This window comes from Rhipicephalus sanguineus, chromosome 1 (assembly GCF_013339695.2).
Source record: "Rhipicephalus sanguineus isolate Rsan-2018 chromosome 1, BIME_Rsan_1.4, whole genome shotgun sequence".
Lineage (NCBI taxonomy): Eukaryota > Metazoa > Arthropoda > Arachnida > Ixodida > Ixodidae > Rhipicephalus > Rhipicephalus sanguineus.
Window position 1 is genome coordinate 323,609,346 of NC_051176.1, and position 25,690 is coordinate 323,635,035.

General features: G+C 49.9%; 1 long non-coding RNA gene across 1 annotated transcript in view; it reads left to right on the top strand.

Moving 5' to 3' along the window:
* Positions 1–22,497, top strand: part of LOC119379503 (uncharacterized) — a 102,233-nt gene extending 79,736 nt beyond the window's left edge. Inside the window, exon 3 of the long non-coding RNA XR_007414947.1 lies at positions 22,401–22,497. This is a non-coding gene — a long non-coding RNA (uncharacterized LOC119379503). The remainder of the gene's footprint in view (positions 1–22,400) is intronic.
* The last annotated feature ends 3,193 nt before the right edge of the window (positions 22,498–25,690 follow it).

The window sequence follows — 25,690 nt, forward strand, 5'->3', positions numbered from 1 at the left end:
CCAGCAACAGCATCATTATTCACACCACTATCGATAGTATTGTCACGTGGTTCTGACGGTGAAGAATGCTGCAGCAAGACTAAGAAATACGGAGCTCTCTATTTGGGCGAACTTGTGCCCCGAAAATCGAAACTGTAAATTCAAGCGATACACGCTGCGTACTGGTAGCGGCGAGAACAGTCGTCGGCGGTCGAGTAATCTGATCATTGGTAGAACGCGTCGTCTTTTATACATCAGTCATCGAACCTTCCAGCGTTATCGCTGGTGCTCGCGTAAGCTCTGGAATAAACTTGACTATTCGAGTCCGGCGCGTAATCTTAACAGAATGATGTCAAACAATATCGAAGCTTCTCAAACATTACGGCGCGGTCTATGACAAGCGTTGGTAACAGTCTTTGTGGGTGAAACCCGAATACATCGAAAAGCAATAAAAACGTGTCGCAGTAGTATCACTAGTAATATTACCGATGGTACTACCGATTGCACTATCGGTAGTTTGTCGACAGTTGTACTATCGATAGTTTGTTTACACTATCGGTAGTTTAAAAAAAAAAACTATCGATGCTATCGACAGTGAATTTACTGATAGTTCTGCATCACTACCCGTTGTACCCATCACAGGAGCGCCTGTCGCAGTCGGCTCGCGCAGGACTTGTGAACCCGGCAGATCGGGACTGGGGGTCTGGCTCGAGTAAGGAGCTAGCGCTCTGCAGTATGACGCTGCTCCGCGGACACTTGCTCCCAGGAACGGCTTACCCTTGATACGGTATTGAATGGGGCCACGTGCCGCCCTTGCTCATGTGTGAAGGGGTCCAGGGCGCGGGAGCAGACAGCCGTGAATGCGCATGGGCTCGTCAGGTCGCATGATGGACTGGCTACGGGGGTGCGCCAAGCCATCGACGGTTCAAGAGCAGATTGCGGCGCTGGCGGTGCACGTAAGTGCTCTCGGCTAACTTGTACACCGCGGGCCTCCCGTGCGAGATGCTCAAGGGTTTCAAATGTGCGCCCATAAAGAAATGGCCTGGATCTGGGATGACTATGTCGAATGACCCGAGCTACTTGGCCCCTTTCCGGGGTAGTCGGCGCTGGTCGGCGATGCAGTTCCTGCATCGTCCGGACGTACTCGAGCAAACATTCGTCCACATGCTGGATTCTCAGTTTGAGCTCACGCTGGACTCGCAGCTCGTACCCAGGGGGCAGAAATTCCTCTCGGAAGCGCTGTTCAAATTCTGCCCATGTGGTGAAAGGCGCTTGTAGCCTCCACTACCGTCCTGCGGCGTCCCGTAAAGCCAACGGCCGGATTCGAGCCATCACGTACGCTTCCGAGGTGCCAGTAGCTCTGGCATAGCTGTCTACTTCATCTAGGAAATCACCCACTGATTTCTGGTCGTCGTAACGCGTATACGTGGGTAGCTCGACTCGAAGTCGGCTCACCCACTGTCTGTGGCTGCACGGCCAGAGTGCTCATGCGGTCCATGACCGTGTTGCATAACTCAGCGACACGCTGAAATGTGTGCAGCTACTGTGCCAGCAGCTGGTCGGCCGGCTGGCGCAAATAGTCCTGCTTGCCGCCGGTAGGCAAGATCGTCCCGGACCGGAGGTACTTTCGGTCTTCCTGCGCCATGGGGAGAAAAAAATACCGCGCTACAAAAGAACACGCACGAGAATGCTCTACACGGAAGCTCGGCGAACAAAGCAAAGGACCGGACCTACGTCCACCGCGCTATTCCTACGGCGAGAGCAAAAACCACGTTGGGCGCCAACTGTGCGGCCTCATGCTTGCTGGTAGCGGACGGCAATACACGTTGGGCGCCGACGGTGGGTACTGGGCTTGCTGCATCCCGTCCGTGGTTAAAGCAAGGACGACGGAGGCTTCAACTCGCAACACTTTATTTATAACTATGGCTTATACGGCAGGGTCGGCCCAGGGACACGGGGCAGCGAGGCGGCGACCATCATCTCCGGCAGCAGTAACACCGGCCAGCACGGGTGGCAGCGTCTGTTCCTCTTGGCAGCCAAGGCACGTCTCTCCTGGGCAGCGCGTGGGCTGCCCCTTTTAAACCGCTCAGGTGGGCCACGCGCACCGCCTCTTTGCAGCACGTGACGCTATCTCGAGATAACTGGTGGGCGTGATTGCCACACGCTAAATAGGAGCTCGACGGATGCGCTATGTGGTATTCACTCTCAGGAAGAGCTGATGAACGCGCCGAAAGTTTTCCCAGAGCCCGCTCATCGCGATGTCATGCGGCACCAAAGGTACTGAGAGAGGCGCTCATTTTCGGTTGGCGATGTTGTCGAGAAGGCATTTCCGAAGAAGTCATCCTCCGTTGTGTTCGAGCTCACACCGAGCCTTGATGTCCACAAGCCAAGCAAATCTCGACAGCTCGCTTTTGACGGTTAGGAGGACGGCATTTCGCTTCACTTCATCGACGATCAATGACAACTTGAACCTAGATAGCAAGGTAGCCGAAAATATAGCAGATTCATTCAAGAATTTCGGTAATTCGCCCCCAGTTGCAATTGCCCCTGCACAACAAGCGCGGGGTCGCTTTGTCAACGTTTGGCGGGCTGACAGCAGTCCGCCGCAGTGACACAATAACATCGGGCCGAGCTCTGGGAAAGTGGTTCCTACAACAAAAATGAATTTTGTGTAAACCTCCGGGGATAGTTGGAATAAAATGTAATGAGTAACGCGACACCTAGCGTTAACGAAAAATGCTAACATAACTACGTTACCCGTTACAGTTCCAAAATAGTGATGAGTACGTTACTAAGTTAATGAAAAAAGTAACGCGTTACCGGTAACGCCGTTACTTGCAACACGTTACCGCCAGCACTGCGGATGGGGTGCCTCATGAAAAAAATACTTAAAGGGATGCTGAAGTGGTTTTACAATTCGGTAAAACTTTGTTGTTAGCAAGGACCAACATTATTGTCGACGATGGCGTAATTTTCTTCGCTGTTGTGACAGCAGGAGCTTTAAAATACGCGAAAGAAAAGTTCGTCTTGCTCCCCCCAAGCAAGCGCGCCAAAAGTGTGGGCGTGGAAATGAACTAACCGGAACTAAGGTGGAACTACGTCATAGTTGGTAGTTTTGGCCACGGTGGTAGAATAACAGGTGGCCCGACGCGCCGCTCCGCCAATGCGCCGCGCGTGTCACGGAGGTGCTCGAGTTGCCGCCGCTTTTCCGCAAGGTGGCAGCAGGTATACTCTGGGCCTAGGGAGCCTACATGACCGGCCGTTTTTAGGGTGGAGACATCTTAATAAGTGCCTTCAAGAAACTCAGCCAAAGCCAGCGGGCGATGGGACACGCTGTTGCCAGCTTCCACCAAATTCAGCATAGTTTTCTGTGCGCCGCCATGTTGGGGCCAGCCGCCACTCCCTCCAGCTACTCCAGATTCCTCCATGTACTCCAGCTACGCGAAAGCTCTTGCTCTCCACAAGGGTTACTCGTGATCTGCACAGTTAGCAGTGACTTGCCGTGTATTCAAAGGCTCTTTTCCAGGCGGAAGCCTTATTAAGGCGAAAGCCTTAGATGCATCCCATGCGAAATGTAACCGTCGTTGGCGTCCAGCGTCGGCATCAACACGAGTGATACATCCATTAGCAATACCATGTTGTATGACACCAAAGTATGACGTCATCATGAGAATCACTATGACGTAACAAGTATGATGATATTGCCACACACTGTCGGCGGCGGTGTCAACAAAAATGATTCAAGAAAACGGAATAAAGGTAGGCCAGAGGTCACGTGCTGGATAGGTGAATGCATAGAGTTTCTTACAATAATACCTAGAGGGGAATCTGGCGCTAGTGTCTACGCGGGCTCCTTGAGACGCGCTTCAACCACCATGGGAATGATGGGAAGTACAGGCTTTGGATTTGCTTCGGATGGATTAGGTTCTTGAGATTCGCAACGCTTGTTTGCCTAGTGTAAAACAAAGTGATATGACGTTAATTCCAATTAAAACTTGCTTAATTCTTTTGCACGTAAAATTTATTGCAAAAAGTTTGCGTGACCGTGAGATGGAACTGAAAGCTGAACAAATTCAACCACCAGGGTATGCATTACTCTGCAACTGTGTTCCAGATTTGGCATCACCAAATAATGAATTATTTTTGTACAACACTTGAAAAGAAACACGCTTGTTTTTCCCTCGAAAGTACGCATTATCTATTTATGGAAATAACAGTACTGTATTGAGTGAGAAACACTTAACGTATCGTCTGCTGCGATGCCAGGTGCGTCTGTTCAAGTGGTCTGCCTCCAATGCATCTCTCGTTTTGTTGTGAAGTCGAGTCAGAGGAGCGCGACGGTGCGTCTGCTTAGCTTCGCCGTCGTTTTGCAGCTGATTTGAACGAGTTTTGGTAAGACGCGCTTATCAAACAAACGTGAACTCGATGCAGTTTGCTGCACTGACATGGGACGCTACATCTGTGCGCAGCGGTGAGTGCACGACGCTTTGCTAAAACTGTCAAATAAAACCTGTAAAGCTGCAGCGTCGCAGCAAACCAAGAGATCTAGCGGTCTTCAGCCTCTTTGAACAACAAAGGCGCTGTTTGAATGCTTTGAAACGCACCCCACTACCCACGCCTCGCGAAGAACGAAACTGAAACTGTAGAAAAACGATCTGTAGACAGTTCGCTAGCTAACGCTATCCAATCCGAAGCCTGTACTTCCCATCATTCCCATGGTGGTTGGACGATCGCAGCGCCAGTTTCCTCTCTAGGGTATTGTATGAAACTCTATGGGTGAATGCATGCGAGCCGACGGCGCATCGAAAGTCGCATGACCTGAATGTCAATCTATTGCCATCTTCGACAAATCGCACCGGTCACCGGGGCATCCATGCGCTATGACGATTGGACGAAACGGCGCACCAGGGCGCCCCGGTGCGCACCAGTGCGATTTGTCGAAGATGCCATATGTCATCAAGGAGCTGACCGTGTGACGTTGTCATGAAGTCATAGAGCTCCGAAATTTGTGACGTGATCATAACGTTTCATGATGAGTTGATCGCATGACCTCACATGATGACGTCATCACACGCCATCGTCGCTTGTTGAAACGTGTGCCCATCTCAGAGGCAATTCTTAACAACGAGAGTTGAAAATAAAAAGTTGCAAGCCTATGATCGCGGAGGCAATGCAAAAGCACGTTAGGTGCAGAAAGCTTCCGGAGTAAGGATCAATGTAATCGACCGAAATGAGAAGGCTCTCAGTTTCTTGTCATCTTAGGCAAAGGCATAAGGGGCCCTATGGCGACATAATACTGAGGTTACGCTGACGCGAACTCACGCAAGGGAGGCAACAGCTCAGACTAGCGAGCGCGTCTCTGTACGGACGCGCGGATGCGTCCCGTTTGTAGGCTTCCTACTCGCAGTGCGTGGACGCAGCAACGACAACTTCGGTTACCTACTCATTTGCGAACACCGTGACAGACATATAACATGTGCTGCAGCAAAAAACAGTGAACGAAATACGCAGTATTCACAGAGCAAATACGAGACGCACTCTCCCAGCCGTCTCGCTTCAATTGAGCCAGCCAGAGTTGTCGTCGGCCAGGGCTAGCGGGGAAGCGGAACATTCGCACGCCCTTTCTGTTGTGGTTAGTGCAGAGCGGTACGCAGCATCCAGGGCTTCATCGGCAGCGTTTAACACGCTACCGCAACGCTCGACGCCGTATTGTGGAGAACTAAACGCAACCGGGAGTAGACGCAGTGCGGGCACCAAGATGCATAGTTTTCTGTGCGCCGCCATATTGGGGCCAGCCGCCGCTCCCAGCGCGGCGTTGCTGTCTGGCAACACTGTGTTTTGGCGGGCGGCGGTGCGTTGGCGGCATGTAGTGGGTCAAAGGCTGACATCACCCTAAAACGGCCGGTCATGTAGGCTCCCTATCTGGGCCATTATCTCCGCCCTGGCGCATTTGAAAGCATGTGGCCAGCGTGCGTCGCGAGCATTTAAACTGCAATTTACATCTTTAACTTTTGAGAAAGAGATCCACGGTGTATTTATTACACCAGAGAGGCCTTGAGCAACACTGAAGAGTCGCCGTCGCTTAGAACGGACGCGCCACTAATGAAAGCATGCAACGCAACCAGCGTTGCAGCGGCGTCTCTTCCTTTCTGCTTGGTCATCTTCGATAAATGCGGAGGCGTCCGTGGTTGCAAGCGTCCGAAGAGCAAGAGCGTCCCTATGTGACGCAACCAGCGTCGCAAAGTCGCAATCAGCCTTCGTGTCATGATCACGGCCAGATCACTGTGGTCGTGATTAGGTACGGCTTGAGATCCGCTCTGATGCGTCGCGTTCGTTGCGCTCTGTCAAACCAACGCGCGCGACCGCATCGGTGTTTCCGCTCACTTTGTAAGCTGGAACCACGGCTGACACCACGGTGGCTCGATCTGTGCCGCTGATGCGGCGGCCACCATGGGACGAAAATGCTTTGCTCCAAATTGCAAATCTGGCTACAAAACGTGCAAAGAAAAGCTGTGTCTTTTCTCCGCGCCGAAAGACGAAAAGCGACTGCAGTTGTGGAGAAATGCAATTCCATGGAAAGACCGCCAGCTACAGTCCTCCGACATACATAGGATAACGTGAAAACCAAATGCTTTTTTTTTACTCTGTATACTCGCCGGTAGGAATTTTCACGCTTTCGAAAAAAAAAAAAAATACGCGCACGTCTCTGGCAATCGGCACCCTGTGACAGTCATATCGGGACTACCTGCGTCGATTAAAAAATTCTAAGCTTCATAAAGCCTGGCGCTCTTACTTTTGCGGTCGAATCTGGCAGACAGCCACTACAAGCTAGTAAAAGCACAAACAACCGTTTAAAGCCTCAAAATTAGCTAGAGAAACCCGTTTTTACAGTACAGCGAGAGCTTGCGGTGCGCGTCTTTCGGCCCAAAAACTCGTCGCGAACCTAGCGGCGGCCGCGAGCAACTCGAGCAGTACGGCGACGCGCTCCCGGCGCTCGATGGGCCACCTGTTTTATTCTACCACCGTGGTTTTATTTATTTATTTATTTATTTATTCAGTACTGCCGACTTCTATGCGAAGTCGTAGGCAGGAGTGGGTACATATACATGCATTTGTCATTACATTTTACAACAAAAGAAAACAACAGGATGAGATATAAGAAAAACAATGCGTCGAGGAAAGAAGAAAAAAAAGATCTAGAAAAAAAGTTCCAGCTTAGAAAACATTGAAAACATAAGTCAATGTAACACGTTTTGCCTCTTTTTGACAGATTAAGCGAGTTTTGCTTGAAAAAAGATGATGATGAATCAACTTTTATTAAGCCCAACTGTGTTGGTAGTGCACGCAGGCACCAGACGGGGCGGTTCCCTAGTTTCGGGACCCGTATGTATCTAGCAGCTCCTGGCCCCTGTCCGTCAGTGCAAGCTGAGTCGGTAGGGCGGGGCTCGATAAGAAGGTCTCCCATCGCTCAAGGGGTTGGGGATTGGGGGTGTTGGGGGGAAGGGAAGGAGGGGGTTTTTTTAGTTCTGTGCACTCTGTCAAGATGTGCGGCAGGGTGCCATTCTCGCTCTTGCAAAACGGACAGAGCGTGTCGTGTTCCGCAGGGTACATGCGGTTCATCAGTACAGGATGCGCAAGCGATCCCGCCTGAGCTCGACGCAGTATCGTCTGTTGTTGCCTGGTCAGTTCGGGGTGCGGCTCTGGCAGTCTGCACCTTTCCTCTCGGTACATCCGGGTAATGTCCCGAAAGCTGGTAACCGGGTGCGGTAGCAAAAAAGCGCAACACCGAAACCCAACCAAGTGTACTGTCTACCTATGACGTAGACGTTGTTACGAACGAACCGGAAGTCGTGCAAGGCATGCCGGTCACGCCGGTGCGGTGTATGGAAACTGTGACAGCAGGGACGACCAGCGAAGCGCCGGCCAAACCAACGCTCTCTGTCGCCTTGTGCACAGCAGACGCTCGCTGTAGCGGCCGAAGCGCCGAAGTTAGCGGTGTCCTCGGCTGCGTCAATTCCGCCACCTTCCCAATACTGACGTCACAGACGCAATGTTGCCAATAATTGTGGGAAGCCAGGAGGGTGTTTGCAGACAATCTTTAAAATTCATTTGCAAACAATCTGCGCATGTCTCAAGCCTGTAATTTGGCATAAATGACGGAAACATGCAAAGGAACGTACCCAGCGAATTTCATTAAGATCCATCGACCCCGAAAAATCGACGGAGTTAGCCTTTAAAGGCCAACTCCGGCGATCCATCCATCCATCCATCCATCCATCCGCCTACGACATTGTGGTCTCCTGGCCGTTTCGTCAATGGTATGTATACCAAAATTGGTATGGCATAACATGACTGTATGACGAACATAAATGACAGGTCATAACGTGAAAATCATGACATGCATGTCATGAGTGGCATGATTTACATGCGACGGTGTTGGTGCTCTTGCGGCCGTTTCGTTAATTTGATATATACCAAAATTAGTATGACGTGACAAGAGTGCATGACAAACACAGGTGACAGGTCCTATCATGAAAATCGTGACACGCATGTCATGTACAGCGTGATTTACATGACATGGTCTCCGGGCGCTCGCGGCCGTTTAATTAGACGGATATATGCTAAAATTTACAAAAGTAATTGCTAACAGAATTAATACGACATTAGAGTTCAATCAACCAAGGGACCAGGCAGGATTTCGTACGGGATTCTCAACAATAGACCATATTCATACAATCAATCAGGTGATAGAGAAATGCGCGGAATACAACCAACCCCTATACATAGCCTTCATAGATTACGAGAAGGCATTTGATTCGGTGGAGACATCAGCAGTCATGCAGGCACTGCGGAATCAAGGCATCGACGAAGCCTATATAAACATAATGGAAGAAATCTACAGCGGATCCACAGCCACTATAGTCCTCCATAAAGAAAGCGACAGAATCCCAATAAAGAAGGACGTACGGCAGGGAGACACGATCTCTCCAATGTTATTCACCGCATGTTTACAGGAGGTTTTCAGGGCCCTAGATTGGGAAGAGTTAGGGATAAGAGTTAATGGAGAGTATCTCAGTAACCTACGATTCGCTGATGACATTGCATTGATGAGTAACGCGGGAGACGAATTGCAGCTCATGATTACTGAACTGGATACGGAAAGTAGAAGAGTAGGTCTGAAAATTAATATGCATAAAACTAAAGTAATGTGGAACAATCTTGGCAGAGAACAGCGCTTTGTGATAGGTGGCGAGACGCTGGAAGTTGTAAAGGAGTACGTCTACTTAGGACAGGTAGTAACCGCGGAGCCGAACCATGAGAGTGAAATAACTAGAAGAATAAGGATGGGATGGGGCTCATTCGGCAAGCATTATCAAATCATGAATGGTAGTCTACCACTATCCCTCAAGAGGAAGGTATATAACAGCTGCATCTTACCGGTACTTACCTACGGAGCAGAAACCTGGAGACTTACAAAGAGGGTTCAACTTAAATTGAGGACGACGCAGCGAGCGATGGAAAGGAAAATGATAGGTGTAACCTTAAGAGACAGGAAGAGAGCAGAGTGGGTCAGGGAACAAACGGGGGTTAAGGACATCATAGTTGAAATCAAGAAGAAGAAATGGATATGGGCCGGGCACGTAGCACGTCGGCAGGATAACCGGTGGCCATTAAGGGTAACTGACTGGATTCCAAGAGATGGTAAACGCGTGAGGGGGAGACAGAAAATGAGGTGGGTAGATGAGATTAAGATGTTTGGAGGTATTACGTGGCAGCAGAAAGCACAGGACCGGTTGATTGGCGGAACATGGGAGAGGCCTTTGCCCTGCAGTGGGCGTAGACAGGCTGATGATGATGCTAAAACTGATACGACGAGACATTTGTGTATGGCGAACATAAATGACTTGTGGTAGCATGAAGATCGTGACGTATGTCATTTACTCCATGACATACATGCCCCGCTCATGGTGCGCTTGCGGCGGTTTCACTATCTTGACATGTGCCAAATTTGGTATTCCACGACGTGACTGTATGAAGAACATAAATCACAGGTAATAATATGAAAACCATGACATGCATGTCATGTACAGCATGATTTACACGCCATGCTCATGGTCCGCTCGCGGCCGTTTCGCTAGCTTGACATGTACCAAATTTGGTATTGCGTGACGTGACTGTATAACTAGCATAAAGGACAGGTGGTAACATGACAATTAGGGTATGAATGTCATGTAGAGGATGATTTACATGCCACGCTCATGGTACGCTAGCGGCCGGTTCGGTAGCTTGGTATACCCCAAAACTGGTATTCCGTGACGTGACGCGAACATAAATGGCAGGAAGTAACGTGAAAATAATGATATATGCATGTCATGTAGGCCCTGATTTACATGCCATGCTCATGGTGCGCTCGCGGTTGTTTAGCTGGCTTGATATACACCAAAGTTGGTATTGCATGACGTGTCTGTACGACCAACATAAATGACACGTGGTAATATCGCCACGCCACATTCTTGCCACTTTTCGGCTGTGTGGAAATTGCCTGACCTTCACCCGTGAAATTCCTTCTAATGACTCGCTGCAGTTTTTAGATTTACGGTGGGGTGTGCGAATATTCCAACTTTCGAATATTTTTCGAATAGTGTTTTGCTATTCGATTCGCACCAGAATTTTACTATTCCAAGTATTCGAACTTCCGGAAAATAAATATAATGATGAGAAATCGGCGTGAAGCGTGCTTGGTCTTGCGTTTTGGGGCGCCGACGTGCCAAACTGCTAGCCGCTTCCACCCGTGCTCCGAGCGGTCGCTGCGCGACGAGCTTGACCGGGGCCGTCCGCTGCCGATGCGTAAAAATGCCCATCCATGGTTCCGAGGAGCCAGCGGGCGATGCGATTCGTTGCTTGCGACGAAGCGCATTGCGGCTTCTTCGCTTTCGCATGCCCGCTAGCGCGATGTCCCTGCCCGCGAATTCGTCTCGTACATTGGCGCCGTGAGCGGAGTTAGGCCTAACCACGACTTGGAGCAGTAAGCTCGGTAGCGATGTGCGTGGCCGCGATGTCCGATGTTTCAAAGTACGTCATGCTCGGTCGCGAGTACAAAGAGTCGTCCCGCGATGGTCTTCGTCATGATGTTCGAAGTGCTGATAAGCAGAAACTCTAACCTTCGGGTCCCACGAGTTATACACAGTCGGTCCGAGACGCGCGTCTGCAATGGTCGCGACGAGCGCGGCGCACTGTCGTAATCTGAACATCCACTTGCAGCTGCCGAACTAAAGCGTAATGATATTCTAAATGATCATCGACCGGTGAACGAGTGCGAACGCGCGTCACACAAGACACTGAGGTACGATGCCCACACGCAAGGCTCACGTTCTTTCGCCTCACTTTTCGACAGCCTCGGGACACACAAGCAGCAGACGACGCTTTCCCGGAGCGAGGATCGGACCAATGGCGAGGCGCGCTGGAGCAACATGGCGGACGCGGCCAATCGGAGGCCTCGAAACGAACTAGAATTCCAAACATTTCCTTTTGTACGTTTGTTTCTGAATGGAGGACCTAGCTGAAGCGGGAAATTCGAGGACGGAAAAGTGCTCTTTCCAATGAATCCGAAATGACGGCGCCCGGTTGCGCCGTTGAGGAGCTATAACGTTTTTTTTTAAACCCTGTTTTTTCGCGATTTCCACAGTAGTTTTCGCCACCTGGGCAGGCGCAACAAATTTTTCGCCGCACTTCTAGCTAGTTTTCAGTGAAGATATTTTGGAATCAGAAAAACGGCTGCAGGAATTGAAAAGGTGATATTAAAAAAAAAATGTTTTTTCGCGATACGAAAGGCGCATCCCCCAGTAAGAATGAATCCATTCTTTGACCGTGTTTGTGAATGGTAATCCTCTCCGATTATGACGTGCCCATTCATTGTTTACATAAACCTCTGTTGTAGGAGTACTCGGATTTTACCTACTCCCTTTACAGCACCCAGTGATCCTCTTAACTATGAAGGTCTGTTGTAATGAGGTATGCGTTCTGTCGCCAGTTTGTGATGGCGATGTCTCGACATCTGCCACTGGCGGTCGGCTGTTGCTATTGCCGCAAATGTGGTTTCGGTTTCGTACTCGATCGATTCGTTTTGCGAAATGTGCTTGCCGAATGAGCCTATTAGTATCACCCGAAAAACGGCGAAATGTCGAGCCATCCAGGCCCGTGGCAATACTGCGCGTTACGTTGCCCGCGTCACTGCGCCACAGCTAGCAGCGCAGTTTCATTTTCACGAGCACGCTGCCGCCAGGTGTGCAGGTTGCAGAAGGAATTGTTTTCTTGTTGGCAGTGTTTTGCTCTACATTTTAACGCGAAAGCCTTACTTTGCCAGGTTTGCGAAAGTGCGCACTTGTCCGGCGTCCGCAAAAGCCGTGCGCCGAAAACACGTGACCTCTGCCACCGGCACTGACGTCGGCGCCAACGTGTAAAGTGTCGACACCGCTTTAGTTGTACCAAATCATGTAAATAAACACAATTCGGCCTCTGCATTTTCTCATTCTCTATAAGACATCTAGGGAGCATGACTTAGCGGCATCCTTCAGTGCTTCATCAACTTAGCCAAAAGAAACGCTTTCATGTTTCTATCTCGTAAAAGTATGCTTAGCGATCCTCTGCAACTTTTGTTCTGTAATTTCGCTTCCAAGTATTCGAGAAATATTCGAAAATTATTCGATTCGCACTCAAACTTTATTATTCGAATTCGCTTCGCGCCCAACGTTTTTCTATTGGACAGCTCTAATTTATGGCTTTTTTAAAGCGATCACGTTTGTTGGTCTTAGAGCCCCCGAGCGCAGAAGGCACTGCTGCCATAGGACTCTGTGCAGTCTAAGCTAGTCAAGCGGAGTACTGTAAAAGTTTGGTTCTGCGCTCAGAAAATCGTGCCCACAGGATAGCTTTACTGACCCAGTTGGACGGGTGTTGGTATCCTTGCACGATCGTTACGGCAATCTCCTGTGCGAGTCTGAAGCAGCCTGCTCTGGTATGAAATTTGGGCCGCAGTCAAGGAGCCGCCCTGAGGTGCTGCCCTATGTGCATCGCACCTCTCATAATTTGAAGGTTGCGAGCAGGCATGATGCAAGGTAAACTGGTAGCGTAACTTCTATAGAAGCCCATGTATCAGGTAGTTGGCGGCTCGTTGCCACCGTCTACGTATCGCGGGGACAACCGGAAGTGGTAGCGACGTCGCGCATTTGCACTACATAGCGCGAAATTGAAATTTTTCTTAATTGCTGACCTTTTACATGCTTTTGATAACTTGTGGGAATCGAGCGCGCCCTCCCCTTTGGCGCCTCGTTACCCAGCTAGCGCGTGTGTTGGCCCCGCGCGGCTCGAGCGCCGGGAACCGCCGTTAATTACGGCGGCGCCGCCAGGCCTTTTGTCTGGTGCGAGCCATGTGTCGGATTCCCGGCGCGCGGCCACGCGTCCCGTCATGTTTGAACAAGCCACCGCGCAGCTTACGTCACTGCACAACGCCGGTCCTCATTGGCCGCCAGTGACAACCCCCTTCCCCCTTGAGCTCGCTTCTGGGCCCGTATTCTCAAACGATCGCAAAAGGCGATAGTATCGCGTTTGGTGACGTAGAATTTGATGCGTTCAATAAGTAAAAAAAAAAAAAAAAACACTTGCCTGTGACGTCATTGTTGCAACTGGCCGTTGGTAGTACGAATGTCTCACAACACAGGAGTGAGCGCACCGTACGAGCGCAGAGCAACCCGAGTGCGGCGTTTTCGAGCGTGTGCTGCTGCTTCTACGCAGTGGCCAGGCTTGGCCGGCTTGGCTGTGGCTACTTGAAATATAAGACGTGTTGAAAGTGCTTTCAACGTTTTTTTGTCCGATTATTTAACGCACAGTATAATATTCAAAGAATGCAACTTTGCGTGAAACGTATTTTCGTTGAGAGTTTAACACGGCGTACTCGGAGAGTTCAGCTGTAGTAGCTGTAGCGTGCCGCCGCAGCGACATCGTCTCAGGACCTCAACATGTTGCCGGCTCGCGATAAGCCACGCGAGCAACGCACGGTTCATGTTCCTGGGACGTTCAAACCACGAAAAAACACGCGCTGGCAAAGAACGAGTGCTGATAACACCCCAAGGTAATGCTTGATGAAAGCTTCAGCGCAAGAAATGCTGCGTACATCCACCGAGGATTGAATACTAGAAGCTACCGCCTACGTCACTGAAACGCTAGACTTCACCACGAACCGACGGTTAACGATGCCTTCGTTTATTGCAAATATGTCGAGAGCACCGTCGAGCACCATGACGCAAAATTGACGTCGGCGGAATTACCAGATGGCGCCCTAGCTTTTCTGGTTTGCTCAATAGGGAACCAGCGCTGGAGCAACGGCCGCTGGATAAGCGGCCGTGGCTGGAGTTTCCGTGCCGCCCTGGCGGTCAAAGCGCGCACTTCTCAGCCGCTCCCGCGGACGACACGCACAAGGATGGCTACTAGCAAAGGCGGTGCGGGCACTGAACGCCGAACAAAAAAAAAAGGAGGCTGACGGTTACTGCAGCGTATATAAGTGTCATAACTACGTAGGAATGAGAGGTGATATATCTTTCTACGTCTTTCCTGCGAAACCATACGAGCAAGAACGGAGGCAACGTTGGATACAAGCTGTCAGGCGAGCGGGGTAAGTTCGGTCCTCTCTGCACTCTAAGCCGAAACTGGGCAAAATTGGACTAACGGCAGTCGTTAAACCAAAGGATCAACGGTTCGTCCAACAGGGTGTAAATGCGAGACAGTGCGTGTCGTGCGCAAACGCCTGGCAAGAAGGGGACCAACGGGGGGTGTAACTGCGCGCCGATCGCCTGCTGCCGCGCTGCACTTCTCGGCCCTGTCGGCTAGCACGATCACGAGTTATATCGGTTACACGCCAGAGTGAAAGCGAAGCACTGTTACAACAAATAGAAGCAGTTATGAGAGTCAAGTTCAACTCGCGCCGGCGCACACAGCGAGCGAGCGCGCTGACCCACGTTTCTTCTCTATCGAGCTGCCGGACCCAAACAAGTGTTCGAGCCCGGACACCGCGGATAACTCGCTTCAATGTGCCGAATTAGGAAGAACTACGAAGAACACTGCCAGCGCTCACAAAAGTAAGCTGTTCGCCAGCGGTTGTATTCCCGCAGAGCAGTGGCGCACCGACGGGGGGGGGGGGGGGGGGGGGTTTGGGAGTTGTAACCCCCCCCCCCTGAGGCTGCCCCCCCCCCCCCCCCCGTAACTGCTTCACGGTCATTGTCGCCGAGAATCCAGCGTACACGTTCACGGGCCTTTCAGACGTTGTTATTTCAATTCGAGAGGTGGTCTGAGGTCGATTTTCTCTCATTTACTCCAGAAATACGTGGTATTCACCCATCTACTCCTAAACTGAAAGAGCGCAAACCGCGTGCTCTGTGGCTCTGCGTTCACTTCCAGTGAAGCGGCTTTGGACGAAAGAAAAGATGCATTCACGGGTCGTCAGTTTGACCCCTCTTCTTTTCTTGCCCCCTCTGATTATTGCAATAGAGCAAGGAGATATTTCGGAATCTTCAAAACAAGCTATTGTTTTTTTTTATTTGTTTGATTCTCGGGGGAAGTCTAAAAGGGGCTGTGTACAATGACAATGCGCCGCGTGACTTGACCACAGACGTCGGTGCACAGTGCATGTGACATGAAAAATATTAGGTATAGCAGCTCATCCAGCTGTGTACGCAGTGCTACATACATGTTTGTCCAGAACAAGAGTTCGCAGTGTTGTTTACCGTTTGTAACGTTATTATCCGGTTCACACGGGCAAATCTAATGCACTTACCTGCGCACATGCAAATTATACCTGGTTCACTGGGACGCTTCTAATGTAATTAGAGATTAAGATATCAAGTGCCTAAATACCATTAAATTGTCGGTGTCACATGGCTTGATTTATTGGCACTAATGGCGCGACGACGAAATTGCGCAATGAATATATGCTGGTTTTGTCTTGAATGTGCAACTTCTTTCAAATTCTACGTCATAAAACTCATTTTATAGAAATAACAAGCGCTTTCATGTACATTCAATGCCTTACTCGCCATGGAAACGAAACTCGCTTAAGCGTGATGAACATTTCCTGTTGCGATGCCGGTGGCATTCTCGTTACTTTTTCTTAAATCCTTGATATTATAGTGAACACGAATTGTGTCCGTCACGGAGCACCTTTGTTTTCCTTTAAATAGTCAATAATGTACGCTCTCCTTCCCGACAAACATTCTTTTTTCCTTTTCACAGGAGCACCCTCGCACCCATGCTCGCACCTGTGCGCTGCAGGGGTCGAGGGTATGTTTTCAGTGTTGCCATCGCGCTTTGGGCTGCGCATGTTGTATCTGTACGCTTGGTACGCTTGGATGTTGTGTGTGAATTAGGCCCTTCTTTGCGATAAAAAGCGATTGTCATGGCCGGAAATGGTGCGTATTCAAAGAACCGATCGTCTGGCCATCACTGTGTCGTGCACGGGTGCACGAACAATCAGCGGAAAAGGAACATTTTAGGCGTGATTGTGTGCCCGCAGCACAGCACGCCGCGCGAGGATTGCAAGTGTGACATGTTCTCGCTGTATCACTTTCCGTCGTCGCCGGAATTGCAGAAGAAATGGGTGGCGTCGGTAAATCGGAAAAACTTCCGTGCTTTGGGCTGCGCCAGTACTGTGTGTGTGTTGCTTCGGTACGCGTTTGTGTGACTGTGTTATGCGCCTGTGTCCGATACGAAGTGACTACCACGGCAGAAAATTTACTGCATTCGCATAGCAAGTCATCTGGTCATCACTGTGTCGTGTACGGGTGAACGAACAAGCAGCGGAAGAGAAATATTTAAGGTGCAATCGTGTGTCCGCAATGCATGTATACGCCACGCGATGAGTGCAAGCGTGGCATGTTCGCGCTGCATCGTTTTCCTTCGTCGCCTAAATTGCGGCAGCAGTGGGCGGCTTCACTAAATAGTAAGAACTTGCGCGTGTCGCCCTGGTCACGCCTCTGTTCCCGGTATTTCGTTGGCGGCAAGAAAAACGACGAGAACAACGTTCCCAAGCAGTATCCTAGATAGGAAAGAAAGGTACGCAAGCCACTGATGACTCACCTACTCGTGAGAATGTTGCGGATTCACACTTCATATCGTCCATAACACAGCGGCCGACACGGCTGCAAACTTCGCCTTGCCCGGTTACGCATGTGCAGCCTGCGCGCGCCGTACTTCAGCGGACGGCCTCGCGGAAACCCACGCGCGATGGGGCCTACTGTTGACGGCTTGCGACGGTGTCACATTCCCCTTCACCAGCACGACTTTTTCCTTCGCACTGTGCGCCAGCGACTGACCCACACAGTCAAACTGCACGTAGCTGCGCGACTCCAGTGCCTCGTAGTTGCACACCTGGCGAAGACCCCACGCATTCGCCTCAACGAGATATAAACAATGTTCGCTCGCGGTATTTCTGGCCACTCACAGGTCTCCTCGACCTAGTCTTCGACGTCGTCGGTGTGAATGTAGGTCAACTGTATCTGTGAAGGAGGATTGTGCGGTGTTTACAGTTTACAGCTGACAAACTTACGCGCCGCGAACGAGTATGCGCAGAGGTTTGAAACTGATGGATAATCCGTAGACATTTAGTACGCCAATAAAGGAAAGCGGTAGACAGCTGCAACAACGCTCTAGTTACCGATTATTAACACTTCACGCCGTGATCGACCTGGTACTACGCTGGCTGCTACTGGTACCGACGACGAAGCACTGCCGTTCGCTGACGCGGAGCTAATTCTTGCGTCGCACGGGCGAATGCGCGCCGCTGAACGGTTCAGACAGCGACGAATAAGTCAATGGCAGCGACGATACCAAACAAAACAGCTTAAAGAAACGAAAAATCAGCAAACACAGGCTTTAGCAGGGACCTCACACCAACAGATAACGCGCCGGTTCGAGTACGCGCAGCCCAAGATGGCGATTTCGCCAATCTTGCACGTTAGACGGCGCGCATTTCAATATGGCGCCTCCCTGGCGTGAGAATTTGAAAAGGTGTATAGATGGGCTCTACAAAACCACGCCCTCTGGATGAAGCTTTTTCATCTAGCGGCCGTGACAAAACACAAAATGAAAATGAAGGCACTAATTCAACGGCAAGCTCTAAAGTATATAGCCACGTGTCACCGCTAAAATGCCCTTTATATTCACGGTGTTACCAATTAGCGCCACTTTTTACGTGCAGACGAGCTCTAGCGTAATTCTAATTGGCAGGACCGAACCAAGGTAACTATCGATCCTCCAAAACGAAAAAAAAAAGGAGAAAAGCATTTGAAGCACTTGGACCCTTCCAGAGACATATGGTGCGAATCTTCTTTTTCTGCCTTATCACAATGCATTAATTTTGCTAAATATGCAAACTTTCTCATAAACGTTTCACTATTTGGAACCCTGTGCCCATGTCTGTCGCCATAGCAAATATAGCAATGAAACACATCGAGGAACAAGCTCCTAATTCATTGCAGCCGCAGTCGAAAATCTTTCACAGATACGTGTCAACGACTGTCATTCGAGCGTCAAGAGGTCATAAGTCACAATTATTCTCTCATCTAAATTTATCCAACGAGTATTCAGTTCACCCTTGAAACAGAAGACTCCCTGTCGTTTTTAGATGCCCTTGTAACTTGCAAATGAAACTGTGCAAACACACCTACACAAGTCGATATTTTCAGTTCACTTTAGAACCCCACAAAAATCCGCAATACATCAGTAGTAAAGAAGAGCCGGAACGCACTGCAGCACACAACTTTAGAAAGAAAAAAAAGAAAAACGCGATATATTCAGGAAACGCGCCAGGAACGGCTACCCAAAATCTTTTATTCAGGAAGCATTTCGCTTCCAAAAACACAACGACGCAAGCTGAGAAATCCAGTAACAGGTGTCTCCCAATCAACATCACGACAGAAATACATATCTCCGCTATCCGTGGCGCCAGCAAAACCATCGCCCGTTTCCGCGGCCGGCTGAGTAACGTGACAGTAAGAACGCGAATGGCCCGTCGGCTCTTGCGCTTTGCCGCCTTTGTGCCATACACACGTGCAGTCCGAAACGGGAGGGATAAAGACCTGACCGAAGCCAGTTCGAAACCGCTAACGGTGGCGCGCGCGACTTCAAAGCGAAACCACATGTTCGAAAAGCCGCCGGCGTACTAGGCTGCCGAAAAAAGAAGAAAAAAAACGGTCTTGTTGACACCCCACTCCTCCGAGCGCGTGGCCCATAGCCGACGATGGGGACCGGCGGTTCGTGATAATGTTTGCAGCATTACGAACACAATAGCGCGTTCTATGCCTTCTCCCAAAAACCGGCCACAGAGCGTACCCAAGCCATCTTCAACAAAACTGATTGTACTGGCTGCGACGCGAGCTGCATCAGCGGAACTGAGAGAGACGGAAAAGACGTCCCCAATCCATCGCAGCTGAAGCCAATTACCGGAAATGAATGCTGACAGGACTTGGCTTTTCCCCGAGCAAAGCGCAAGAAAAAGAAAAGGAAAAAAAGATGTACGCGTACAGCCTCACAGTCCGGCACTCCAAGTATCCCCCTTTCCCTGTCTCTCATCTAACAGTGCACCTCGACACATCCACACGGCAAAGGTGCTCCCCACTCCCTTTTACTCTTCAACTCATTCCCACTCTGTTCTTTGACCGAAGAGCACTGCCGCCGCCTGCCTCACCCTTTCATACCCACCAAACAAGAAAAGAAGCCCTGTTCATCCCTCCCTCGACCGCTCAAGAAGGAACCGTATGTATTCCGAAAAGTAGGGAAAAATGTTCACTCAAAGTTCCAAAGATAAGAGGGCGTCGGCGGCGCTTCGAAAAGAGTGTTTTTTGTTTTTTTCGGGGCTTGCGTTTTCTACAGGCAAATGGTGTCGCCAGCGGGGTGGCCGCGCACTTTTTTTTTTTAACTTTGTTGACAGAGGACGGACGAGCTGTATTGGAGCGGCGAGAAGAAAGTCGACCTCGTACGCGGCTCGTTCGTCAAAGCGACAGCAAACCCGGGAGGCCGTACAGCTCGAGCACATGGCGATATTCGTTTAAGCACATACACTGTGGTTCCTGCATTTATGAGCAAGCCTTGGCGCAACTAATGTGTGCGTCGACAGCCATGCCGCAGTACCGCGCGCACGCAGGGACACCAAGCAAGCACGAATGCTATGCGAAAATCCATACGTTGCGAAGATGGGAGGAGTAAGACGACGGAATTGTTTTCAAGGACGCGTGACAAGAAAAAAGGGCTTTGGAAAGTGCGAGAGTTATATTGGGGTGCCACGTTTTCTTTCTCTTTTTTTCAGACAACTCTCGCTCTCTCTCTTTTCACCACTTCTTTTTTGTATGTTCTACATCGGACGGAAGCTACGAAGTTTGATGTGCCCCCATGCACACGTTCAGTTCGCTCGCTAGTACTTGCTTCTGTGTCTGCTGCGCGAATCTGCGTCGAATGAGCTACCACATCACAGGGATTTCGCTGAAGCGCCAGTCGAACACGATCCTCAACTACTTCCCGAAAAAGATTCCGTGTTCAGATTCAAGAGATGCAGCGACAGCACCGGAATGCCCGATTGCGGCCAAAAAGGAAGCGATGACTCAGCACTTATCGCCTTCAGATGCGTCAATCGATCAGTCACTTATCACTGAGGATACTTCAGTCGCCGAACCTGTGCACCCGAATGACATGGCAAATCGGTAAGCGTGGCTACAGTGCAGTTTATCCGTGAGCTGAGAATTGTACTGTACGTGTGCTGCATTGAGCTGTACGTATATAATGTTTATAATCAATGTCACAAAGCTTATAGTAAATATTTACGATGTACTTCCATATTTGTAGTTTGGCGAGGCCTGAAGGAAGTATAATATAGGATGTTCTGCTCACATTGTGCACAAAATTCTCAGTTGCAGAGTTCTTTAACTGCTAAAGTTGCCAATGGGGCTTGTTTGTATGACATTTCCTGATTACTGTGGTAATCAGGCACAAGACACAATAAATGGGACACAAGAAAGGCACATGGCGCTGGGTGTCCTCGTGTGCCTTTCTTGCGTCCCATTTGTTTGCGCTAACATAGTAATAATTTTTTTAACAGCAATGCGCGACCGCCAGCAGGCCGGCACGTCAGCACCCTTATCACTACCTGGAGCTGAAGAACTAGCAAAAATAAGTATTTGCCAGGCATCTTTGTTGGAACTATATTACGCGTTGGTTTATTCAATTTGCCATTTATTTTCTCCGTGCGCTGCTTCACTGAACAGTTTCTTGGCCCTCTCAAGTTTTTCAAGATCTTGCTGTAAAATGCTGAAAGATCATCATCATCATCACATTAGATATTATTATTATTATTATTATTATTATTATTATTATTATTATTATTATTATTATTATTATTATTAGCAGTAGTAGTAGTATTGTTATTACTATTTGGTATCTCATATTTTCTTTGTCGTTGCAATCCTCCAGCCTAAGCAACGAAATGGCGTATTATGCAATGTGCCCCCCCCCCCCCCATCCCACACTCCTGTAGGCTTCTCAGAATTTCAACCCCCCCCCCCCTGAGAGAATTCCTGGGTGCGCTACTGCCGCAGAGTCACCGGCTGCAACTATATATACGAAGCGATACGAAGTAGGCTTAGCGTCGTCGGCACCAAGCCGGCCGGCGGCCGGTGCGAGTTCGTTGCCGGTGCAGGTGAAAGAAACGTTGCGTAGAATTTGTTTCACGGAGAATGATGTCTTCTGGAATAAAGTACAGTTCAATCTGTTTCTTTCTCTCCATGCGACAACTGTTGTCAAACATCTAGCGTGAAGGCGAGCGCCGATACGAATCAACGTGCGGCCGGCGGTGTACAGCGAGCGACTTACGAGCACGGTGAAAGAACCGTGCCTGCGCGCCGTCTCGTCGTTGTAGGTATACATACATCTACATCAGTCTGTAAGACGCCGCCGACAGCGGACATCTATTTTTCGTTTGTATGTGAAATAACGACGACGAAAATTGCACAGGAGACGCATGTTGTGATCGCCAGCGGTCGTTTAACTCATAACCGTGCTCCTCGTAAAGGCCTAGCGACGTTGTCGGCAGGAAGCCGGCACCAGCGGGGCGCCTCACTGCTCCGCCGGCGTTCCTGCATAAGCGCCGCTTCTATGCTTGTGTGTGCATAAGTGCATTTTACGGACCTTACCAGTACCAGCTGATAATTCGAATTAGAGTACCAGCTGATAATAGACTACCAGCTGATAATTCGAATTCGCTGACTGAAAGGGGGGTTAAACATCCGGCGGGTTCATATTAAAAGATCGGTGTGTTGCGGTGCTACCATTGAGCCCACGAAAGTTTACACTTACGCTGCGAATGTTTATTGTTTTATTACTTCGAACAGAAGTCTGCCACCAGCACCACATGGGAGGTCAAGATACTGTGCCTATATATAGCCGATGGTTGGTTTTCAGCTGTGTAGCGCGGGCGGTAGGTATGTGTGGTGTTCAGATTGCAATGGTTGTGTGTGTGGTTGTATGTTTGTGCACGTGCCGCAAATAATGCATTATTCAATGCTGATTCAGTTAGAAATACCAAGAATTACGCCGACATAGCGAAGAATCGCCATCTTTTTTTTTTTCTCGGTTAGACCAGACGGTTCAACTGTTAGTCCCTCTGGAGCATTCTACGAGAACCAACGTTTAAACCCCCTGGAGTAAGTGCTAGAGAGTAAAAGTTGAACCCCTGTAGTTACTCCCGCAGTTGGTCCAAAAATGGTTCAAAATCTGTGGCAGCCCATTTAGTCCCCTGAAGGACCAATGCCATACCCCATTTTAGTCCTTTTCTGCTTAGAGTGTGGCGGCGTCGAGCTGGGGTATAAAGCGAATTTCGCGTGTTTCATTGTTTTATACAACAGTGAAGACGGCCAGCTATGGGAGCACTTGAGGCATGTCAGTTGACGACGTTGCATCGGCTAAGTTATTGAGCTCGAGTGCTACCGCTGCGACGTGCTTGTATGCGCCGTCGCTGCCGGCCTTGCAGGAACAGGTGGCCCCACTTATCAGGCGCTGAGACGACAGCTAGAGGCGAACACATAAAAACTGCATTAAGTAAACGTGCACAAGTTTTCGTTCGACATGGAAACATGTAGTGCCAGCGTTGCGATCACGCACGGAAGTCAACTCGCTGTAGGATTAAACCAACTGTGCGATTACTGCGTACAGCTTCGCGCTTATTTTACACAACTACACGCGCCGTAAAGAAACAGGACAGGAACACGCGGTAATCACCGATCTAGCATCAAATGCTCGCTTACCTGAAGTGTGACATCGTAGCTGGCTTGGTGTACTTGCGAGCGGCATTTCGCTGCAACTTGAGAATCGCTGTCACGGCACGACACCGTCTCTTCCACATCGTACACGTATTTCGCCTTGCACAGCTTCGCCCCGTTTTCAAGTGCCTTTCTGCGGAAGTGGTCCTCAGGCCATATTATTTTACTAAAACCATAGCGGAGCACAACTGGCGCCATAGCTGTCGACAACTTAAGCACGGGACCGCGAACCCGGGAACCACGCTAGCGGGTTTACGTAGGCTAGAGTGCCTCGATGCGCTCGTTCGCCTTAGGCGCGCTCGCCGCGGCACACTGCGAAAAATATATAAAGCTTTGCAAATTTTCTTCAGTATTCTTTCGCTTGATGGCGCTAGCTGAATGACCATTCGCAGAACCTTGTTAATGTTTTCTCTCTCTCAGAAGCTTGAACCGAAGCGAAACGACGCGCACAGCCGAAACATATGCGAGCTGCAACAAACGTCGTCGGATCGAGCGGCGGACTTATGCCGCGACTTCCCGCCAGGCGCATTTTTTCGGCGCGCCACCTATCCAGCGCTGGTCTCCCATAGCCAGTCAGCGCGTACCAAAGGCGATACTTTTGCGATTGTCGCCTTTTGAGAATACGGGCCCTGTCTGGCGCGGGCTTGCCCGCGGGAGATGCTCTCAGGCCAGCACGAGAGGTTGACGCACTGCTCTAGCAGGTGTCTTCTCGTTCGTGCGCTCGACTACTGCCCTTTGTGTGATAGTCGCCGCCGACAAGCGTACTCGATCGGTCTTGCGGAGTTCCCCTTACGGCCTGCAAGCCCGTGACTGTCGTACTATGCTGCACCTTGGGTTAATAAACCCGTGCTGTTTGTTGACATCCTGCCTGGAGTGCCTTTTCTGCGCCGTGCCGGAGAGTCGACAAACCCGGCCGTAGCGTCTTCGTTCGACGTCGCGTCCCTTGCCGGTCGCCTCGTAGGGTAAGCGTCTCGCAAACCTATCTCCACAAACTGCGCGATATTATTGCGTCTTGATGGCTCACCGACTGCGTGCGAGAGAAAAGGAAGATCAACAGGAAAGAGCAAGCTTGTTTTATTAGCCAAGTAGCGTACTTGCAATAAACACCATAATACTTTGCAATGAAGAAATTATGATGCAATGGCTCACGAGCATTAGTAGTTGGAAAACTCACGTTGCCCACTCGAGGCAAACCACTGGAGCGAGACAGCAGCCCTGATCGTATCACTCTGGCAACCTTAGAGCACAGTGTCTCGAAAGGCACGCCGGCCGTGCGAATGCAGTCACAGGAGCGGTTTTCTACACACTCTGTGGGCAAGTTCAGCTTCTCTGTCACGCCAGTAAAGAAATAACCTTCGGAAGATGCGCACGGTGAGCGATGCCTCATTGACCCGACAATGCGGCGAACACGAGCCCACATAGCAGACTGCCTGCCCCCCATTTATGGCGCTCGACCAAAAAATGAGCCAATAAACTATTTAGCCAAGTGTCAGACAAACCGTAAAGCAAATTTCCTGTTTTATATAAAATTAAGAGTATTCGAAAAAAAGAGTTTTTGGTTTTCGTCCCCTGCTCACCTAGTCGCGCCTCAATCGTTCCACAGGCGTTGTTGATGTCTGTGGCAATAGGTTTTCGGCCACTTTTTGTTCCAAGAAGGGTGTCCACTTGGGCGGTTTGTCATCATCGTAAACTGTTGCGCGTGAAAGAAGACTTAGACGGGGAACACTACAAGACACGGTGTTTCGCGACCGATCTAATTTGACCTTGCACGATGTGCCGATTGTACTTTCCGCCCGTGCAAGCTGGCAGGGCTCGAAAATATCCTCTAATAAAAAGAAACCTGGCGGGTATTGAACTGCTCAGCGCACATAGAATTGACGAGGACCAGCGCAGACTTCCAACTGAATTTTATTACAAAAATATGCAAAGCCTACAGGAAATATAAGACCACATGCTTATGCAAGTACCAAACAAAAAGCTAAAAGGGAAGGAGGAACCACAAAAAGAGCAAGTACCTACCCCGGAACACCACGTGCCGAATAATCCAAATAGGCCGTCAATATTCTTATCGGAAAAAGAACTGTCGACGCCAGACGCTCTCGTGGACGCCGAAAAGGGGCCAAAAAAAGTTGACTTACACCTTCCATGGGGTGCGCTCAAGCAAAGCGCTCCAATGAGCACTTCTGGCGCTCAAACGTGTCATCCGACTTAGACAAACGGTCCAAACGCGCGTGATTGCATTTTGTTCCCAGACGTCAATTGCGTGGATGCGACGGTGCGCGAACACCGACACTCGAACCGTAGAATTAGCCGTTTCGTCGACATTGGGGCACCGAAAAACTCTTGTTTTACAAACTTCACAG